Consider the following 14,687-nt stretch of genomic DNA (forward strand, 5'->3'; position numbering starts at 1 on the left):
GTCCATGGTCTGAGGTGCGTTGAACCCCCTTCTGCGAGAAGAGAGGGATTCACCTTTTCCTGTATGGGATAAAAGCTAAGATATAGCAGTGACAGAGGATTTTGTAGTTTTCTATCTCTTTTCTTTTCTTCTAGCTTCTTTCCTGCTATTATGTTGTTGTTGTTGTTTAGTTGTTTAGTCGTGTCCAACTCTTTGTGTCCCCATGGACCAGAGCACGCCAGGCACTCCTGTCTTCCACTGGCTCCCGCAGTTTGGTCAAACTCATGCTGGTAGCTTCGAGAACACTGTCCAATCATCTCATCTTCTGTCATCCCCTTCTCCTTGTGCCCTCAATCTTTCCCAACATCGGGGTCTTTTCCAGGGAGTCTTCTCTTCTCATGAGGTGGCCAAAGTATTGGAGCCTCAGCTTCACGATCTGTCCTTCCAGTGAGTACTCAGGGCTGATTTTCTTAGGAATGGATAGGTTTGATCTTCTTGCAGTCCATGGGACTCTCAAGAGTCTCCTCCAGCATCATAATTCAAAAGCATCAATTCTTTGGCGATCAGCCATCTTTATGGTCCAGCTCTCACTTCCATACATCACTACTGGGAAAACCATAGCTTTAACTATACGGACTTTTGTTGGCAAGGTGATGTCTCTGCTTTTTAAGATGCTGTCTAGGTTTGTCATTGCTTTTCTCCCAAGAAGCAAGCGTCTTTTAATTTCGTGACTGCTATTATAGTTGTACCTCTACTTATGTATTCCTCTAGATACGAAGTCTTTGGGTTACGGCCACGATCAACCTCGAAGTGTATACTTCCGGGTTTTGCTGCACACACATGTGCAGAAGCGCTCTGCGTGCCTTGCACATGTGCAGAAGCGTGCCTCTATTTACATAATTTTCAGGGTGCAAACGGACCCCCAGAATGAATTAAGTTTGTATCCGGAGAGTCCACTGTATTCTGTGTGGATTGGTTCATTTTTTTAATTGTATCATGAAAAATTTCAATATAACTTTTCAACCCCCCCCCATGGGTGTAGCCTGGGGGGACAGCTGTCCCCCAATCAATAAAAATCAATAGGTAACTGAGGTCCTGGCCCCCCAACAAAAATCCTGGCTATGCCCATACCCTGCCCCCCCAGCAATAATTAACAATTAAAAATGCATCCTTGGGAGCCAGATTCATGAACAGTAAACAGAATTATGCCACGTGAGCTGTTAGATCAGGATATGTGCTGGTCCCGAGGGTTAACCGTGCAACGAGGTCCGAGTCCAGTCCGAGGTCAATGGTGCGGTATGGAGGCTGTCCGTCAAAGCTGAAGCAGGGTCCAAGGCAGGGAGTCGGGTGAGGTCAGGAACTCTGGCAGAAGAACAGGACAGGGTGCAGGCAGGAACAGGCTACCAATAATGTTGCTCCCACAACCTGGGACTGGGGCTGGCTGGCTTTTATTTGCCCCAAGGCATAGGGCGGCCCCGGTCCACAGGTGACTCGCCTCTCCTGGCCTGGAGGCGAGCACTCCTCCTGCAGGTACTTAGTTCCCTCTGCCTTTCTGCTCTGAGCCTCTGCAGCTCAGGAGAGGCTGGAGGGTTCCCGGACCCAGAGGCAACCTCAGCTTCCCCTGACGGGGGAGAGAGTGGAGCACCTGCAGGCAATGGTTCCTCCATCACCTCAGGAGCCAGAGCAGACTCAGCTGGTGCCCGCACCTGAGGATCCAGCACAGGTGAGGACCCTTCAGGCTCATGACCCAGCCCCGGCTCAGCTGGTTCTGGAGGCGGGGACTCCTGTGCAGGCTGGGATTCCTCAGGTTCATCCTCCGAGTTCGAATCCCAGGCCATCACAGGATGTCTGTGGGATATGTAACATGGTAGTAGTACTTTGTAATGAGCCCCCCCCCCCCATGAATTTGCCTCCCAGGGTGTATGTACACAGAGGGCATCTATAAAACCCAAGCATATTTTTGCTGCTCTGAAATGAGCAACTGCTGGGGATGAATGAATAATCCAGCAGGGACAATATTAATTTTAATATAAAAGGGGTTTTCCAGCATCTAATCCCTGGGGAGTAGTTCAGCCTTTAAGAGAAGAATCCGTGACCTGTGCCAGCAATCTTCCAGCTGAACGCCGCAGCTTGATCTCTGACTTTCCAGCTGGATCTCCTCTGCTAAAGAAGAGAGCTCTTTCACACTTGACTCGCCAGACAACTGTGAAATCGCGCTGTTCTGAAGGCGCACGTGTTATACAATAGATGTTAAAATGCAAACAATCCCGGAATGATCTCTGGGGTCCAATAATCAGAAGTGCAACTTTGTACAGGGGAAGATTACGTTCCTCAGTTGCTAGACAAAGTTGGAAAACTCCGTAAGGAATGAGTGATAGAAAAAGAACACCAACTGGGGGGCCTTTCTACACTTACCACTTATAGTGGTATATTTGCTCTTTCCCAAACCGGAATTAAGATTGCCGGAAGAAATATCAACAACCTCAGATATGCAGATGACACAACCTTGATGGCAGAAAGTGAGGAGGAATTAAAGAACCTTTTAATGAGGGTGAAAGAGGAGAGCGCAAAATATGGTTTGAAGTTCAACATCAAAAAACCCCGAAGATCATGGCCACTGGTCCCATCACCTCCTGGCAAATAGAAGGGGAAGAAATGGAGGCAGTGAGAGATTTTACTTTCTTGGGCTCCATGATCACTGCAGATGGTAACAGCAGTCACGAAATTAAAAGACGCCTGCTTCTTGGGAGAAAAGCAATGACAAACCTAGACAGCATCTTAAAAAGCAGAGGCATCACCTTGCCAACAAAGGTCCATATAGTTAAAGCTATGGTTTTCCCAGTAGTGATGTATGGAAGTGAGAGCTGGAGCATAAAGAAGGCTGATCGCTGAAGAATTGATGCTTTTGAATTATGGTGCGGGAGGAGACTCTTGAGAGTCCCATGGACTGCAAGAAGATCAAACCGATCCGTTCTGAAGGAAATCAGCCCTGAGTGCTCACTGGAAGGACAGATCCTGAAGCTGAGGCTCCAATACTTTGGCCACCTCATGAGAAGAGAAGACTCCCTGGAAAAGACCCTGATGTTGGGTAAGATTAAGGGCACAAGGAGAAGGGGATGACAGAGGACGAGATGGTTGGACAGTGTTCTCGAAACTACCAGCATGAGTTTGACCAAAGTGCGGGAGGCAGTGGAAGACAGGAGTGCCTGGCGTGCTCTGGTCCATGGGATCACAAAGAGTCGGACACGACTAAACGACTAAACAACAACAACAACAAATTTGCTCTTTGACCTGGCATTTTTAAGTGTGAATTTGTAGCTGATCACCTGTATCTTTGGTCACATGCCACCGTGATTAGAGACTGAGTGCAGTTTTCCTTTTCGCACTACTAGTGGATCATGCCCCAAATGAGAAAAGTTATGTGATTGTAGTCAACCCTTTATGTACTCTCACATTCCTCCAGCCAGTAAATGTCAGAGTTGTTGTTGTTGTTATTTATTTATTAAATTCATATACCGCCCATCAAAAGATCTTGAGGTGGTTCACAGAGTAAAATACAACTTAAAACACAAGTAAACAATTAAACCAGAACAACAAAATGATAACACAGGGATAGCCCCTTTGTGCCACCCCTAGTAGCTATAATGGGGGCATTTAAAAATGGCTATAATTGTAACAAATTTTCCTGTTGCCAGAAATGGATGAAATTTGCAGGCATATTAGTCCTTCCTGAGCTGCTGATGTTTGCCAAATGACCAATAGATAGACCCGGGGCTTTTTTGTGCTTCCTCTGCCCAAAGAAACCTTATATAACATTTTTTATTTATTGACAGAATTGGATAAGAACGCTAGATCTGAATTTATGAATTCGTAAGGGACTCAAACCAGTATGAAGGACTTTGTGTACAGAATATTCAAGTATTGGTTTGAACTTCCTAAATAATGTTTGTCTTAGAAGAGTATTTTTGTTTTTGTGGTTTTTTTTCCAGTTTTTGTCGTTTTGTTTTGGTTTTCCCCCTTCTTTTTTCTTTTTCTTTTTTAATGTTATTCTGTTTATCTTAGATCCCTAATTACTTCTACCATGTGTTTTGTAACACCAATTTTTATCTTAGAATATGTAGTTGAGGATCAAATTATTCTTTTTATTCTTTCTTTGTAAATTTTGAAAATGTAATAAAGTTAAAAAAACAACATGCCCCAAGGTAAAAGACTTCTGGGAAAGGATTTATAATGAACTGAAAAAGTGTTGAAAAACACATTTATTAAGAAACCAGAAGCCTTCTTACTTGGTATAGTGGGAGGAGAAATCCCCAAAAAGGATGTTACTTTTTTTCTGTATGCCACAACAGCTGCGAGAATATTATTAGCGAAGAACTGGAAGAAACAAGATTTACCAACTATAGAAGAATGGCAGATGAAGATGATGGACTACATGGAACTTGCCGAACTGACTGGGAGACTCCGAGACCAGAGAGAAGAGACGGTGGAAGAAGACTGTAAGAAGTTTAAAGAATATTTGAAAAAATGTTAGTATTTAAATCTTAGAACAGCTTTGGAAGTGGATATAGGCTGTAGGATTAGAAGTAGAAGACAGTGTATTTTAAAATAGTATTATTTGTAAGTGATAAAATGTGAAGATTTTTAGGGTAAAAGTAAGTGTGATAAAAAATGGTTAAAATTATGATATATGAAACTGCTAAAGATGAAGTAAAATGAAAATCAGATGGGGGGACATGGGGAAGCCCACTTAACAATGTCTAGAAAAAATAAGGATAAGACAAGAATTTGTTTGTATTGTTTGTACCGTATTTTTCGCCCTATAGGACGCACTTTCTCCCCTCCAAAATGAAGGGGAAATCTGTGTGCGTCCTATGGGGCGAATGCAGGCTTTCGCTGAAGCGTGGAGAGCGAGAGGGGTCGGTGCGCACCGACCCCTCTCACTCTCCTGGCTTCAGGAAGCTATCCGCAGGCCTGGGGAGCCCGCGGGAGTTCCCACTGGGCTCCCTAGGCTGCGGATAGCAGCCTGCTGCATGGAGCGCGGGGCGCCCTGAAGCAGAGCGCCCCGCGCTTCGGGCAGACATCCACGGCTGGGGGAAAAATAATTCCCCCCCTTTATTCCCCCCCCCAAAAACTAGGTGCATCCTATGGGCCGGTGCGTCCTATAGGGCGAAAAATATGGTATTTCTGTTTGTATTGTTTATTTGTGTTATAAAATGAATATTTTTTTGGGGGGGGGGGCTTTTAAAAAGTTAGATCTGCTGGATCAGACCTGAAATCTAAGGTTAAAGAAAATGTTTGTGAGAACTTTAGAATGAATTCAGATGGACATTTCTGAGAAGGAAAGTTTTGAGATAATCTCCCCTCCCCCTTCATTTGATAAAATATTCTGAAAGCACCGCTGTGTGGTTAGATTTGCTTTCCAGTATTGTTCAAGATATTAAACTTTCAATATTATCATCTGCATGGGGAGTATTCTACAAAATACACTTGAACACTCTAAACAGCTCTAGGTTCAAGAGGTCCTGAGAGAAGTGTCTTCTGGTAGGACCACTTCTCACCTGGTGAACTCTGGTGAGTTTAGCTGGCTCAGTGATGGGTAGCAGTGAGCTCTGCTCTAAGTAGGACCAGCTAACTGAGGCCATCTGCCCACTGAATTTCCTACAGTGCCCCTTCAATACATTTTTGGAAACCTAAATGGTGAACAGGCCAAGCCTCCCATCAATTTTTGAATCAGGAGGCTGTAAACACAGCTAAGCTAAGCAGTTGGCTCCTTACCTCTCTCGCCCTAACCTAGCCACTGTGATCCACGTGATGGTCACCTCCAGACTTGATTGTTGTAACTCACTCTACGTGGGGCTGCCCTTGAGACTGACCCAGAAACTCCAGCAGGTGCAGAATGCCACAGCGAGACTACTTACGGGGTCCTCGCCGCGGGATCACATTCACCTGGTGCTATACCAGCTGCACTGGCTCCTGGTGGAGTACAGTGTTGTGACGTGGGGTTTGTGATTTCAGCTCTCTTGACATAATATGCTGGAGACAGTTCTCTAGTAACACTTCTTTATTAAAGCAACAAGACTAAAACCTGAGGAGGGGAGAGCTACATTTATAGGGACAGGGAACTAGCTAGAAAGGATACATTTTGGAGGGAACAATATCAGGCAATCACAGTCCTGCCTTTTGGAGGCAACCAATAAGACAGAGGATCCAAATACAGCAGCTTAAATGAACCAATAGTAGCTGTACCCTCTGGAACCAAAAGGCAGTTACTTTACCCTAATGCAATTACAGACAATAATAATACAGATATAAAATCCTTTGACTCAATACACAACACCCCTCCTCCCCTAGTGAGCACAGCAGACGTAATCTCTCAGGTACTGTGGGGTCCTACAACTTCTACTTGATCTCCTGACAACAGGTGTTGCCGGTTCTGGATTGGGTGTCACCTGTGGTAGGGGGGTTGCTATAGGGGTTTCGTCAGGAACAGATGGAGTCCCAGACATCTCAGGGTTCCCTACCTGTACCTCATCATCCTGAGGACTAGCAGACCCTGGTTCATTTGCTGAAGCCCCTGGTGATTGCAGCTCTGGGCCATTTTCACTCTGGTCTTGCAGCTCTGCGTCGTTAGCCAGGGATGAATTATCAGACTCTTCCCTGCTGAGCGCCCGGCGCCTCAGCTGATCTATATGTCTCTTCCAAACTTGCCCATTTTCCAAGGTCACATAATAGGACACAGGTCCACTAGCCCGGGTGACCACACCAGCCACCCACCGCGAACCTCGTGAATAGTTCCTCACCCAGACCGGATCTTCAGGGGCGAAATACCTTGTTGTATCAGTCTCAGCCTGGGGGTTTGCTCTTGAATTACGGTTTGGCATTTTATCTGGGTGGACATAATCCAGCACCGTTACCAATCTTCTACCCAAGAGCAGCTCAGCTGGTGACTTGCCCGTCGCAGTACACGGCGTCGCATGCTGCAAAAATAACATTCGCGCGATGCGAGCTGACCAGTTACCCTCCATTAAGCGCGCAATGGATTCTTTGGCTGTTCTTACCATGCGCTCCGCCTGCCCATTGGAGGATGGGTGAAAGGGCGTGGATGTGACCCCTCTTATGAAGTTATCAGCCAAGAATGCCTTGAATTCTTGGGATACAAAAGCTGCCCCATTATCTGATACAATGGTCTCAGGTAACCCGTGGGTTGCAAACAGCTGCCTCAACACCTTGATTACGGCAGCTGATGCCATGCTAGGGACCATTGCCACTTCTAACCATTTGGAATATGCATTGACGATAACCAAAAAGACCTTCCCCTGGAATGGCCCAGCAAAATCTAAGTGCAGCCGGCTCCAGGGAGATCTGGACTGCTCCCACCAGTGAACTGGTGCTCTGGCCACTTCTGGCCGCACCTCTTGGCATGCCTTGCATGTTCGTACCCATTGCTCTATGTTCTGGTCCATTCCAGGCCACCACACATAACATCGGGCTAGCGACTTCATCCTGACCATTCCCGGGTGTCCCATGTGAAGCGTCTCAAGAACCCTGTTTCTCAGTGGTGCTGGGATGATCACCCTATCTCCCCACAGGAGACAACCCTTATGCATGGATAACTCGTGCTGCCTTGTTGCATAAGGCCTGAATTTGTCTTCATGCGGACCACCTGGCCACCCCCTCCCCACCCAAGTGAGCACACGGGAAAGAACAGCATCTTTCCTCGTTTTCTCAGCAATATCAGTAGCCGTTACAGGAGCCCCCGGAAGTGTTTCCAGCATCATTATGTGCTCCGCTGGAGCAGGATCCTCATTGCTCCCGCCAGGAAGGGGCAATCGACTCAGCGCATCAGCGTGGCACAACCGTTTCCCCGGCACATGGGTCAAGGTGTACTGGAACCCGTTCAGGAATATAGACCAACGCAACATTCTGAGGGAGAGAATTTGTGGCGTTTGTTTGTTCGAGTTGAACAACCCCAACAGTGGTTTGTGGTCCGTTTCAATGGAGAAATGGCGACCGTACACATAATCATGGAACTTTTTGATTCCTGCCACAATTGCAAGCGCCTCTTTGTCAATTTGAGCATAGTTGCGCTCCGTGGGCGACAACGTACGGGAATAGAAAGAGATGGGCTTTTCCGACCCATCTGGTTCCCTATGACTCAGCACCGCCCCCAGGCTGTATTGAGAGGCATCACATGCCAGGACCAGCGGCTTCGATTCATCATAATGAGCAAGGATGCTCTTGCTACTCAGCATTCCTCGCGAGGAGTCAAAAGCCTTCTGCTGCTCCTGCCCCCATCGCCACACATTCTTTTTCTGCAACAGTCTATGTAATGGTTCAGCTACCGAAGCTTTCTGGGGTAAGAACGAATGATAAAAGTTAATAAGTCCCAGGAATGACTGCAACTCCGTCTTGTTCTGTGGTCGTGGTGCCTCGATGATGGCCTTAACCTTAGCATCTGTGGGGTGGATGCCTGATGCATCAATTTTAAACCCCAAGAAATCCACAGTTGGCACCCCAAAACTGCATTTTTCCTTTTTTAGTTGCAATCCCACCTCCTTGAACTTGAGCAACACTGCACGGACACGCGCAACCAGTTCCTGTGGGTCTTTTCCAGCAATCAAAACGTCATCAAAAAATGGCAAGACCCCCGGCAGACCTCTTAACAGGCGTTCCATGAGCCCTTGAAAAATCCCTGGGGCCACACAAACTCCAAATTATAATCTGTTAACTCTGAACGCCCCTTTATGTGTGACAATAGTCTGTGCTTCCGCTGATTGTGGGGTTACTGGCAGCTGTTGGTAAGCTTGTGCCAGGTCAAGTTTGGCGAACACCTTGCCTCCAGCCAGTTTAGCCAACAGATGTGATACGACTGGAATGGGGTATGAGTTTCCCCTGAGTGCCTTATTGATAGTACATTTGTAATCAGCACAGATCCTGACTTCCCCATTTGCTTTAAGGGGCGTGACGATTGGAGTCTCCCACTTAGCGGAGTCCACGGGTGAGAGAACTCCCTGCTTGACCAATTTATCCAGCTCTGCTTCAATCTTGGGTTGCAGTGCAAATGGCACTCGCCTTGGTTTGAGTTGGATTGGGGCCACCCCAGGGTCCAATTCGAAGTCAACTGGGGGCCCTTTATAACAACCCAGTTTTCCATTAAAGAGACCAGCAAATTCTTTGCATAATGCCTCACTCATCTCAGGGCAGGTTTGGATTGAATTAAGCCCTGATATACTCAGTCCCAGGGCGGGGAACCAGTCAGTGCCCAGGAGACTGGGGCGACTGCCCTTCGCAATCACCAGTTTGAGTACCGCCTGTTTGTCCCGGAACTGTACTCTCACGGCACACATTCCCATGACATGGATGCGGCCCGCTGAGTATGACTGCAAAGTTGCCGGGAAGGGCTCCAGAGGGGGCAACTTACCCCTGGGGAAGAATGTCCTCGCGGTCTGGTCCGACACAATAGTGAATCCAGATCCGGAGTCCACCTCCATGTCGCACAGCTGACCCTCAATCTTCACCTTGACGTGTGCCTTGCCTTGCGCTGGAAACTGCACAATCCTCCCGTTGATCTCCGTTACGTAGTGGCAGTCCTTTAGAACATGGTTTGCTGTGGCCGATCTGCGATGCTCCAGTCTAGGTGCTCCTGTCGCTCCCAACGCCGCCGATCTACAGACCCTGGCGATGTGACCTGTCTTTCCGCACGTCCGGCACATAGCATCCCGGAAACGACAACTCTTCCGCTCATGGTTTCCGCCACAACCAGGGCACCTGCCTCGGTGATCTTTGTGCACTGTGCAGGCCTGACGCACTGACTTGACCCCACGGACTGGGCTCTGGCTCGGAGTAGCCTCTAGCTCGTCCATGGCATGCGCAACTTCTATCTGTGGCTTAGGGGCCCTGCGACTGGCATCAAGCTCCTCTCTTTCATAATTCTCCGTGGCAGTGGCCTCCTTCAAGGCTGAAGCAAGGGTAACCTCTTCTTTAGCCACGATGCGTCTTCTGGCTTTCTTGCTGCTCAGACCACCGACAAACCGATCCAGGAGAGTCTCTTCCAGATCTTGGAAGTCGCAGTGCTGAGCGAGCTTCCGCAGTTCAGCTAGAAATGCAGATACAGACTCCCCAGCACGCTGCTGCCTCTTATGAAACTCCATCCGCCGGGCCATCTTGGTCTCAGTAGGCGCTAAATGGCTTGTTAGGCAGGCAAGAATATCTTTGAGAGATGTCTCACTTAGCTTCGCTGGGGCAAGCAATGCCTTGGCCAGCTTGAAGGTCTCAGGCCCACAGTAGCTCAGGAATGTGGCCCTTCTTTTGCTGGCATCGGTGATCCCTTGAGCCACTGCGAAGAACTCGAAGCGTTCGACGTAGTCTTCCCACGTGTGGGGCTCTGATGGCTGGAAGGGCTCCAATACCCTTGGACTCTCCATTGTCCTGTGGGCAGGGTCGTCTTCTCAGCCGGCCAGTGAGTCTTGTTCTTAGCTACAATCCGGACTCTGAGGCAGGGCTGTGTTTAACCGCTCCTCAGCATTCCGGATCCCATCCTCGTCGCCAGTTGTTGTGACGTGGGGTTTGTGATTTCAGCTCTCTTGACATAATATGCTGGAGACAGTTCTCTAGTAACACTTCTTTATTAAAGCAACAAGACTAAAACCTGAGGAGGGGAGAGCTACATTTATAGGGACAGGGAACTAGCTAGAAAGGATACATTTTGGAGGGAACAATATCAGGCAATCACAGTCCTGCCTTTTGGAGGCAACCAATAAGACAGAGGATCCAAATACAGCAGCTTAAATGAACCAATAGTAGCTGTACCCTCTGGAACCAAAAGGCAGTTACTTTACCCTAATGCAATTACAGACAATAATAATACAGATAAAAAATCCTTTGACTCAATACACAATATGCAGGATCAGGTTTAAGGTGCTGGTTTTAACCTTTAAAGCCCTATACTGCCTAGGACCCTCGTACCTACGGGACCGCCTCTCCTGGTATGTCCCACAGAGGACCTTACGGTCTTCATATAAATACATCTTGGAGATCCTGGGCCACAGGGAGGTTGGGCTGGCCTCAACCAGAGCCAGGGGTTTTTCGGCCGTGGCCCCGATCTGGTGGAATGCTCTGTCACAAGAGACCAGGGCCCTGCGGGACTTGACATCTTTCCACTCAGCCTGCAAGACAGAGCTGTTCCACCAGGCCTTTGGCTAAGGCACAGTCTGACCCCCTCCTTCTGTAATCCTCATAGAACTCTAGCCCAATGGTTGCCATTAATTTGACTCTGAATTGATTTTAGAATGTTTTTCAATAAATTGATTGTGATTTTATGTAAACTGTATTATTTTTACTGTTGTTAACCTCTGTGAGCCCGGCTTCGGCTGGAGAGGGCGGGATATAAATAAAAATTTATTATTATTATTATTATTATTATTATTATTATTATTTATTATTATTAAAGGTGTTCAGGGATGGTGTCGGCAGTGGGTCCTTCTGGAGTTCAGTTGCTCAAGGATGCGAAGCGCTGAGGGAAAATTTAATCAAGATGTTTTATAGATGGTACTTAACACCTGCCAAAAAACTAAAATGTATAAAACAAAAGCAAACCTGTGTTGGGGGTGTAGTAAAACAGAAGGGGCACTTATACATATCTGGTGGACCTGTGAAAAAATCCAAAGCTTCTGGGATATAGTGTATGATGAACTTAAAAAAAAAAAAGTTTAAATATAACCTTGTGTAAATAAAAATATTATATATATATATATATATATATATATATATATTTGCTTTCGTAGATTTTCACGGGTACAGGAATGCAGGTTTTGGTGTCCTCGGGTGTCTTCCCGTGTAAAACTTTTACACGGGAAGACACCCGAGGACACCAAAACCTGCATATATATATATATATATATATAACCTTGTGAAAAATACAGGAGCTTTCCTATTAGGAATAACAGGCACCGGTACAGTGGTACCTCAGGTTAAGTACTTAATTTGTTCTGGAGGTCCGTACTTAACCTGAAACTGTTCTTACCCTGAAGCACTACTTTAGCTAATGGGGCCTCCTGCTGCTGCCGCGCCGCTGGAGCACGATTTCTGTTCTCATCCTGAAGCAAAGTTCTTAACCCGAGGTAATATTTCTGGGTTAGCCGAGTCTGTAACCTGAAGCGTATGTAACCCGAGGTACCGCTGTATAGCAAAAGAAGATCGGAAAATATTCCTTCATGCCACAGGTGCAGCAAGGACCTTAATTGCCAGAAATTGGACAAAATAATTTGTGTCAACCAAAAAGGAATGGCAGGATAAATTATTAGATTAAGCTGAACTGGCCAAATTAACAGAGACAATTAGGGGACAACCCAGACAAGAATTTAAAAAAGAATGGGGGGAAATGCAGAGAATACTTTACCAAATAGTGCCCCAAAATATATAACTGGACTTCTTTCGATTAATTTAATTTATACAGGAGACTTTGCGGTTTTTTAAGTCATAACTAGGAAAAATATAAAAGCACATATAAAAGAAACAGCAACAAGAAGTAAATAAGGAGGCCATTTACAGGATAAAGGAAGTCTTTTAATTTTATGTTATGTTTTCTTTATGTAAGGGGATAGGGGTTTGATTTTGATAATTAAATTGTCAATGATGGTGGGTTTGTTTGTATGTATGAGTTGTTGTGGACTATGTTGTAAATTATATATATATATAAATAATATATTAAAAAAGGATGCCAAGTATGAATGCCAACCCTGATACTGAGTTTAAGGTATAGGGAATCGCACACTTGGCTTCTAGACAGGGTGGATTTGATTTAAATCACTAGTCAGTAAGACCCATGGGACGTGGGTGGCGCTGTGGGTTAAACCACAGAGCCTAGGGCTTGCCGATCAGAAGGTCGGCGGTTCGAATCTCCACGATGGGGTGAGCTCCCATTGCTCGGTCTCAGCTCCTGCCAACCTAGCAGTTCGAAAGCACGTCAAAGTGCAAGTAGATAAATAGGTACCGCTCCGGCAGGAAGGTAAACGGCGTTTCCGTTCGCTGCTCTGGTTCACCAGAAGCGGCTTACTCATGCTGGCCAATGACCCGGAAGCAGACCCGGCTCCCTCGGCCAGTAAAGCGAGATGAGCACCACAACCCCAGAGTCGGTCACGACTGGACCTAATGGTCAGGGGTCCCTTTACCTTTAAGACATGATTTAAATCATTTCCCCCCAGAAAGACTCATTCTTGCTGGTATAATGTTAATATTTACAACCAGAAGAAGGTTTCATTTTTGTAATAATGAATTTTCAGAGTAGTTTTTACAGTTATATAAAAAATTACTGATTTGGTTATACTATTAGAAATACGTAGACAGATAATTATGAAATTATGGTGACGTATAATAACTGTTTATATTTGGACAACTTTTCTGCTGTACTTTATTGGAAGGAGAGAAATAATCATTTCCTTAATAACAATTTAAACAATTTAACTAAAACAATAACATTATAGCATATGTATCCATGCTTGTTAAAACTTAAAACAAACCCTTATTTCCTGATGAATAGCCTTTGGACTATAATGTAACTATAATGTAATTTAAGATTATTTAGAAAGAAAGATTTTTCTTCCAAAAGCATTTTATTTTAAAAATCCAATTTAAATCATAAAAATCCGATTTAAATAGAAAAAAATACGTTTAAAAAATCATTGATTTTTATCCACTCTGCTTCTAGACTTTCGGCAGTAGGTGAGAATGAGGGAACAAGTTTTCCCGTTGCACAATCACGAGGAGAAAAAAAGAAGGGAATAACCTCTCACCATCAATGTAAAACATATGGCCTTGCAGGTCATTTCCGAGAGATTCATAATTAAAGCTTTCTCAGGGGAGATGATGGAACATTTTAAATCCCGACGGCTGTTTTCTGAATTGTTTTGGCGATCTTTTCATTTCGTTTTAATATTCCTGGGAAATATCATGTCCAAGGTAAGCATGGGACAAATAGTGGATAGCTACCTGTCTGCTTATCGGTCCATGGAAAAGGGAAACTTAGCACGGTTGTTTAGAGCAGGGATGGGGTTCAGTCAGAGGTAATTTTAGCCTTACTGCTGATTCCCTCGGGGTGAGGTACCTGCTGTTGTGCATAGAGAATGTGACCCCTTGAATGTGTGTGCGTGTGATTTCTGTAATAGACAACAAAAGAGATTAAGGCCGAGCGAGGTCTAGGAGAGGGCAAGAAGCAGAATTTTGAACAGATGGTGTACAGGGACCCACTGGCCTGCTGAAAGCCAGGAAGTGCGGAGAAATGGCAGGCAGTAATTAGCAGGAGGTGTTAAAAAAAGGAAAGTATCTGTGATCTCCCAGAACATCTGCTGAAAAAGAAGAAAAAAGGAGGCTCTCTGACGCTGATTCTTAATGAGCATAATAAAAAGATACAGTTTAATGACAAAGTGAGCACTGCTGTGTACAGAATTATAGTGGGTTTTGATATTATTTATGTGGTTTGGTTTAAGGAGGGGCTGGGCGCAGTATTGAACACGTATATTCAGAATAGGAAGGAAAACACTAGTTGTCTTGTTACAGAACTGATATGTTTTCTTCTTCATTAAAGTGGGGAAAATATTATCAGCCTATGAGCGTTTCCAGTGGTTGCACTACAATCTTTCAGGATGTGTAATGATCTTTGCATATTTGGGCTTGGGGAAATAATTTGGTCACAGTTTTGGCATGTGATAGGT

The sequence above is a fragment of the Podarcis erhardii genome (assembly GCF_964252035.2).
Source record: "Podarcis erhardii genome assembly, chromosome: 10".
NCBI classification, from domain to species: domain Eukaryota; kingdom Metazoa; phylum Chordata; class Lepidosauria; order Squamata; family Lacertidae; genus Podarcis; species Podarcis erhardii.